Here is an 8,812-nt window from a genome sequence, read left to right as displayed (position 1 = left end):
TCAGTATTCTGAAAACGAGTTTCTGACACCGAGATGAATTTTGTTAGCATCTCCTCAAGGTTTGGCTTTTTCTCTTGTTTGTAGGGTGGTTGTTGGAAGCTTGGAGGTGGTGGTGGTCTCTAATTCCCTTGGCCGCCCCATGAGAAATTTGGGTGGTTCCTCCAACCTACATTGTTAGTATTACTATAAGGATTATTTTGAGATCGAAGATTATTAACCATGTAATTTAACTACTCATTCTCCATGTTGTGACCATAGGGTGGGTATTATGAATTGCTTGATCCACCTCCACTTGCTTCGCACTGCATTACTGGGTGAACCTGTGAAGAACTAAGAAAACCGTCAATTTTTTCATTCAAAAGTTTTACCTGATTAGAGAGCATGGTGATCGAATCGACGTTAAAAACGTCGGTTGTTTTCGTTGGCTTTGTCCTTATGAATTGTCACTGATAATTATTTGGTGACATCTAGTCTATAAATTCATAAGCATCCTCAGGTGTCTTATTATTGATAGTTCCACTAGCAGATGCATCAATCATCTGTCTAGTCGAAGAATTTAGGCCATTGTGAAACGTTTGAACCTGTAGCCAGAGTGGTAACCTATGGTGAGGGCATCTTCGCAAAAGGTCCTTGTATCTCTCCTATGCATCGTAGAATGTTTCTAAATCCATCTGCATAAAAGAAGACATATCATTACATAATTTAGCCATTTTAACCAGGGAAAAATATTTTAATAAAAACTTTTCGTTCATTTGTTCCCAAGTAGTGATTGACCCTCGTGGTAACGAGTTCAACCACTGTTTAGCTTTGTTCCTCAATGAAAAAGGGAATAACCGAAGGTGAATGGCATCATCTGAAACGCCATAGATTTTAAACGTGTCACAAAATTCTAAGAAATTTGCCAAGTGAGCGTTTGGGTCCTCGTCCTGCAAACCATCAAACTGAACAAACTGTTGGATCATTTGAATGGTGTTAGGTTTCAGTTCAAAATTATTCACAGCAACAGAAGGCCTAACTATACTCGATTCAGTTCCTGTTAAAGAAGGTTTAGCATAATCGTACATAGTATTCGGAGTAGGATTCTGATTTACTGGACCAGCGGCAATCACAGAAGGTAGTGGATTTTCCTAGTTTTCAGTCATCTCTTCGGTTATGGTTGAAGTATCGTCCTCTTGCTCTTCCTGTATGTATCGTAAGCTTCGCCTTATTTCTCTTTGGTTTCTGCGAACTGTGCGATCAATCTCACTATCAAATAGTAATGGTCCCAACGGGTTTCTTCTAGTCATACACTATAAAAACCTGCCAAGAGCGAATAAAATAAAAATTAGAAAAGAAAATAAAAATTTAAATTGCAAATAAAGTAAAATGGCTAAAGTCATAAAAATCGAGTGCTCCTATTATCTTAGTTTTCCGGCAACGGCGCCAAAAACTTGATACGTGATATTCGCGACAGGTTTTAAAAATTTATAATTATTCGTTCTTGAAACTAATTATTATCATGATGAAGGCAAGTGTACCTATTGAACAGTAGTATAGCTTTAGCAAGATCGGATTGTCGAACCCAAAGGAACCAAGAGTACTAGTAATTACTTTCTTTTTATTATCTAGCCTAAAAATTAAGGGATTTGTTTATCTAAACTAATTAACTAAACTAAGGGTGCACAGACAGAAAATTAGGAAAAGCTTTTGGGAGAACTCGATTGATTAAGACAATACCCAAGGAAAATCCACCTAGACTTCACTTGTTATTTGACTCTGAATCAGACGATTTATTCATTTGACTTGATTCGTAGAAATCCCTAAGTTATATTATTATCTCTCTTGAGACTAATAACGTCTAACCCTAGGTTGATTAATTGAAATTTCTTTCTAATTAACGCCCTAGTGTTGCATTAACTCGATCTATGGATCCCCTTATTAGGTTTCACCCTAATCCGGCAAAATCTTATCACCCTATCTCTAGGTGTGCAATCAACTCTGCTTAACTACGACAAATTTACTCTTAGACAGGGTCTTTTCCTCCTCTGAATAAGAGCATTAACTTGAATCAGTAGCCTGGAATATTAAAATAAGAATTAAGAATACATAATTAAGAACAAGTCAAATATTTATCATACAATTCAGATAATAATAACAAGGCCTGTCTTAGGTTTCATTCCCTTAGATATTTAGGGGGTTTAGTTCATAATTATGAAAGAAAACATCTCAAAAGAATAAAGATAACAAAACATAAAGAAAACCCAAAACCCCTGAATGGAAACTGAAAGGAGATCTTCAGTCTTGATGATGAATCTGACTTCTGAGATGGATCAATTGGCTTCCCTTGAGTAATTCCTTGCCTCCTACTCCATGTGTCAATTCTAAGTGCCTCATCAGGTGTTTAAATAGGCTTTTGAATGCCTAAAAGCCCTCTAAAGTGGCCTTTTCTGAATAGGACTTTACTTGGGCATGACAAGGACACGCCCGTGTACGATTACTCCAGCCCGTGGTCAAGGTTGTTAAATAGGCACGGGCGTGTAGCCTACCCGTGTAAGTCGTGCTTCGATCCTGCCAAATGGACATGGCCGTGTGGCTTACCCGTGTGAGGAAGTCCAGGCCGTGTTGATTTCCTATGTGGGTCCATTTTCTCCGTTTTCGGCCCGTTTCTCGCTCTTTTTACTCTCCTATGCTCACTTAAGTATAAAACATGAAATTAAAGAATTAGGAGCATCGAATTCACCAAATCTAAGGAGAAACCATCCATAAATGTGCTAAGCATGGGATAAAAATATGTATAAATTAAGGTTTATCAGCATACGCATCCCTAAACACTGTAGGCTAAAAGAATCCTGCTTACAAAATCTTTTTTTGTAGTGCGAGAACCACCAAAGTGTCCCCCACTCGGAGATGAATGGCAGTAGTACATAATCTTGTCAATCTCACTTCCAACTATGTACTTCCTGATTATGTTATTTGCACATTATTTAAAAAAAAATAGATTCTCCCATAAATAATACCGACTATTATGAAGGAATTTCTTCCTTTGTTGGTATGTCATTTCTCGAGGAATTATTCCACATGCTAAATAATTGGCAAAATCAGCAAACGGAGGTGTTTCATGAATTTGACTTACCTTAAAGATATGCTCATCTTGAAAATTCTCATTAATTGGAACAAGTGAAGAGCTTACTTCATTTTGTTCCAACCTCAACAGATGATCAGCTACTTGATTTTCATCACCCTTTCTATTTTGGATCTCAAGATCAAATTCTTAGAGTAAAAGTATCCTATGAATTAGCCTCAGTTTAGCATCTTTCTTTGTGAGTAAATACTTAATGGTCATATAATCGGTAAACACTGTAACTTTGGTACCGATAAGATATGAATGGAACTTTTAACAACCCAATTTCGATGAAATCGGAACAGTAGACTTGGGACACAAATTCGAACAGAAAAATAAAATTTATTTTCTATTTTATTATATGGTCCGTATTATGATAGACATGTCATGTGAAAATTTTGATAAGAAAATATTATCAATTAAGTGTTTAATTACAGGAAGGACCAAATCGTATAAAATGCAAAAGTTGGATTCTAGTAGCTAGAAGGATCAAATAGCTATGGAATTCAATAATTAAGGTCTTTATATGGTAATTAGACCATTAATAAAAAGTGTAGATATTTTGGTGACTCATCCATGAAAATTTAGAAAAAGGCTAAGGACTAAATTGGAAATCAACATTATTAAAAGATGATAAATTATTAAATAGAAATAAAAATCATTTTAACCATCTTCTTCCCCAAAATATTCCATGGAAACCCTAAGAGAGAGAGAAGAAATTTTCATGGCCAAATTGGGCAAGTTTCCTTGGCCCGTTTTTAGTAATTTTGATATTTTTAAAACTGGGGTAGCTTAATCTATCTATTTGGGGGATTAATTTGAGAAGTTATCAAAGTATGGAAAATGGGTCATGGATGTATATGCTGAAATTTTGACATTTATGGTAGAAAATGATAGGTTGATGATAGATAAACTGTAATACCCCTAAACCGTAGAACCGACTACATAGTATCACAATATATATATAATATGACATGTATAGCTAAACTCACACACGCTACATTAGTCCTAGAACCGACTAAACTGTAACTCTGATACCAATAAAATGTAACACCCCTAACCCAGATCCGTCACCGAAGCAGGTTACGAGGCATTAACGGTCGATACTCAACTGTCACGTAATTGCCACCTCATGTGTTCAATGCTTAATCACAAGATTATATAACTAGAATCGGATAATCAATACAATAAAATTTTTGGAGTGTTTACAATGCTCTTATCAAGAATAAAACCCATCCGGTCAAAATGACTTAAACCTATCCAAGTATTAACGGACAAAACATATGATCACGAACAAATAAAGATGCTCTGTATATGTATGCTAGTTCGATTGTAACGTGAACATTAAAAATCCCTTGGAAACTTTTATCAGACAAAACCTTAATATTAAGGACAGCATGTCACTGTTATTAATCAGTCATGAATTGTTAATAAGGAGATTATTAATTTCGTTCGTTTAGTCCACAATTTAATCCGTATTAAACAAGTAAAAATCATAAGGATTTTTCGTTGACTGTTCATTCATCTTAATCAAGTTATGCTTATCTAATTATGCAAAGAAAAAATGTCACTATTCGACCATGAGCTGCATTATAAATCATGGACACTGCAAGCTAAACTAATAAAAAATATATATATGTAATAGCTACTTTGACTTAATCTGAAAAACATCAACTCAATCTACCAAGGTTCTGCCATTTATTCAATAATTCATCAGCCTTACTCACTATAATCACATTTTTATAGAAAATAATAAATACATAAATCTTGATATACATACATAAATCATGACCAGCATATCTAGGCCTGACATGTTTTCGCAAGTACATATATGCATGATATACGAAGCATAAAAACCCATATTGCATTTGAATAGTATGTATAAATTTAACTAATATGACATGACCGAATGGCATACATAAATATTATAGCATGAAATTACACGTGGGCATCAATTTATGAGTGCACATAAGTCCTAATTTGACTTAGGATATACATAACATACCTTAGCTTATTTATCATGCATTATGAATCCTTAGCCGAATGCCCAAACGTATATACCTATATATATAAATATATAACTAAATGAGTCATTTGTATTTCAACCAAGATCATCAATCAACCACATATTATAATGCATAATATAATTCAAGACCGACCATAACTCATTACTTTATAGTTCAAAAAGGAAATTCTTATTATAATTCCACAAATCAAAGCTAGGCATAAACATTAGGTCAGTCTTGCATGGCCATTATACATTTACCCTTCTAAATAATCTAGTCCCTAAAAAAAAATTTAATTTATACATGTCATATTTCTAGATCAGTTTATAAGATACTAAAATAGTTGATAGTGTGATGATCTTGCTGACCGTTCCCCAAACTTGCAGCTTAACTTCCAAAAATCTATAGAACAAAATAAATAAACACACAGAGTAAGCTAACTCTGCTTAGTAAGTCACAAGTAATTATTCAATACTATGACAATTAATCATCATTAGTAGAGATCAAAAATATAATATTACACTCAAGTAAATAATTTGGCTATTGAAAAGAATTTATAATCATGTACTGTCCATGTATCTAATTCCCTTTGACCGAATGCCCAACTTATAACATCATATATATTACCCACTTACAATATTATTATCATACACATGGCCGTATATACTGCCTTACCTAAACATATTCATAAATCCCATTTCGTTGTACATATAATCATATTTTAAACCCTAGTAGCTCAATCGTTATTCAATCATAATTTCACTTCATGCTATCAAATAAAGCCGGGTAACCTTCCTCTCATATACACATAATTTTCATATGTCACCTTCTAAGCTCACCTCATGTCTTGATAACCAACTTACCTTATTTCATAGAGATTCAATTGCCACGTATCTGACTTCTTCTAGTCTAACTAAATAGTTATGAATCAATATACTAAAAAAAAAAATCGTCAACCTCACACACCCAGTGCCATATATCAGTAACGTATCGCACACTTAGTGTCGTTACATTAATATCATCACACACTTAGTGCTAAAGTCTTGTGACGTATCACACACTTAGTGCCGTCACTTTATTTCTCGTACACTTGATGTTAAATTTCATCACAATTATACTTATAACTTACCTCGGACGATATAAAACGGAACAGAACGACTAGTCGACCACCTTCGTTTTTCCCCGATCCAACTCTGATTTTCTTGGTTCTTGATCTAAACACATTCAAATAAGGCTCATTCACGAATGTTCTCATTCAATTTAGTCCAAAAACACACAAATGGGTAAATTACCATTTTCTCCCTGACATTTACATTTTTTTTCAATTTAATCTCTATTGCACAAAATAAAAATAAGAAAAATTTAACAATATCTTGCTTAGGCCAAATACTCCTAGCACACATATAAGTCCATATGTTTCCCCAATTTCACATTTTAGACCCTTAGATTTTTATTTTTTGCTATTAAGTCTTAATTCTCAAAATTATCAAAAATCCCAATACAACATATGTAAACCCAACCTTTATCTTTCATAATTCATCAACAACCAACAAAAATCACAAGCTCTCCTCAATGGCATAACTCAAAATATTCACCAAAATAAAAAATTCAAGCATAAGTTTTGTAGTACTCAAAGTAACGATCTCAAAAATGTAAAAATTATCAAAAACTGAGCTAGGACTTACCTTGAATTAAGCTTGGAAGTGTACGAACTCTAGCTTTATGTTTTCTTCTTTTGTTTGTTTTATGTTCGGCAATGAAGAGAAAAAAATATGAATGAAAGTTTTATGATATGTTTTGTATCATTATAATAACTCAAATTATTGGTTTCCTATCTTGCCGTTAATAGATTTAGAACCCATACTTATATAATAAGGACATAATCGTCCACCTTACTTACGCATGCTTAACTTACAAATATTTTATTATATGGTTTATCAATATATGTATGTGTATATATATATATATATTTAATGCCGTACACTAGCATATATACATACAATAAAAGAAAATGGACTTTTTCATATAAAATGCTTCCACTTAAGAAGCCAACCCCAATTTAGTCCCTACTATGAGAACTAGCCAATTTTTCAATTTACGCGTTTAAGTCCTTGTTTCTAAATCGGATATCTAAACGACAAAATTAAATCATGAAAATTTCACAGATATAAATTCACACAAAATAAACACAGAAAATAATTTAAAATTAGTTTTCTGACTAGGATTCGTAGCCCCGAAACCACCGTTCCGATTAGGGTCTAAATCGGGCTGTTACATAAACAACTTTTACAAATTGATTTTTGATAAAAACATGATTTGAGGAATAAAATGCAAAGTGGTGAAAATTGATGAAAAATTCAGAATTTTTTTGAATACATGTGTTGTAAATTTTGTAATGGGATTTTGGTTAGGCTTGGAATAGGGAGTAAATTGCACAAATTTTATTTTCCGAGTCTAGGGACGAAATGGGAATTTATGGAGAAGTTAGGGGCAAAATGGTAATTTTTCCTAGGATGTAAATTGAGTCTAAATGAGTAAGAAATATGAGAAATTGATGTAAAATATACTCGTATAGATTCGAATAGACCAAATTCGCAGCTAGAACGAGGAAAGAGGAAAATATCGGATTAGTAGATTTTACGTACACGAACATTGTCGATGTAAGTTCGTGTAACTAAATTGTGTTTATTTACATGCTTGCATTGATTGTGTTTATGTAAATTTTATAAATGTCATAAATATGTGAAAATGATTACATATCTGATCAAGCTTGATAAATAAAAATGTTTGAATTAAATGATAATGCCCAATAGATGAAAAAGGATAAACAATGAGAACGTTACTTATATTCTTGAAATGAATGTGAAATGTGTTTATTTGAATTATATGAATGTTGCAGATGTATGAAATAATCACATGCCCGATAATTCTTGAGAAAAATGTTTAAATCCCAGTTGAATAAAATGGAAATTCAATGGATATGTGATTTCCCGAAATGAATGAGGTTCTGCATTTTTTATTGACAGGATTTAGCTCAGACAAGTAATCTTATTAACCTCATTACAGAAAAGATTTAGCTCGGACGGGTAATCCTGATATAAGTCCCCTTGAGCATATGTTATGTATTGGATTTAGCCCAGACGGTTAATCCAGATCAAGCTCCTTAGAGCATATGTCATAAAAAAGATTTAGCCTAGACTGGTAATCCTGTTGTATACATGTGTGGCTCGAGAGTGTATTCCCTCAAATAGTACCTTATGGGTACCATTGATTATGAATTGATGAATCTTGATTTGTACACCACGGGTGTACTACTTGTGTATCCATCAATATTTCAGATAAATTCAAAGGGTGAAAGTTCTAGACATGAGAAGAAATGAGTTATTACACATATCGGCCTGAAATACATGAAAATGACGATACGTGATAATCGATATATGGAAATATGAAATGACGATGTTGTACATGGAATTTATTTGATGAGTATGTACATCCTTAATTATAGACTTATACACCTTGAGTGTACTAATCGTAACATTGATATTCTGAGTAATATAAGTAAATTTCTGATATGAAATGATCTGAACTAGAAATGAACTAGTATGAAATTATACTTGTAATAATGAGATAAATTATGTATGTTGAACGAATACATGTTGTGGAAAGCATATGTGCTTGAAATCTTGATTGTTGTTGAGCCCATATA

General features: G+C 33.1%; 1 non-coding gene across 1 annotated transcript; it reads left to right on the top strand.

Annotated features, from left to right (window-relative positions):
* The first annotated feature begins 597 nt into the window (after positions 1-597).
* Positions 598-704, top strand: LOC128287639 (small nucleolar RNA R71). The gene has a single exon (XR_008278338.1). It is a non-coding gene; the product is annotated as a small nucleolar RNA R71 (small nucleolar RNA).
* The last annotated feature ends 8,108 nt before the right edge of the window (positions 705-8,812 follow it).

Source organism: Gossypium arboreum, chromosome 13 (assembly GCF_025698485.1).
Source record: "Gossypium arboreum isolate Shixiya-1 chromosome 13, ASM2569848v2, whole genome shotgun sequence".
Taxonomy (NCBI): domain Eukaryota; kingdom Viridiplantae; phylum Streptophyta; class Magnoliopsida; order Malvales; family Malvaceae; genus Gossypium; species Gossypium arboreum.
The sequence above is the reverse complement of the archived record's forward strand: the minus strand, read 5'-3'. Positions and strand labels throughout refer to the sequence as shown.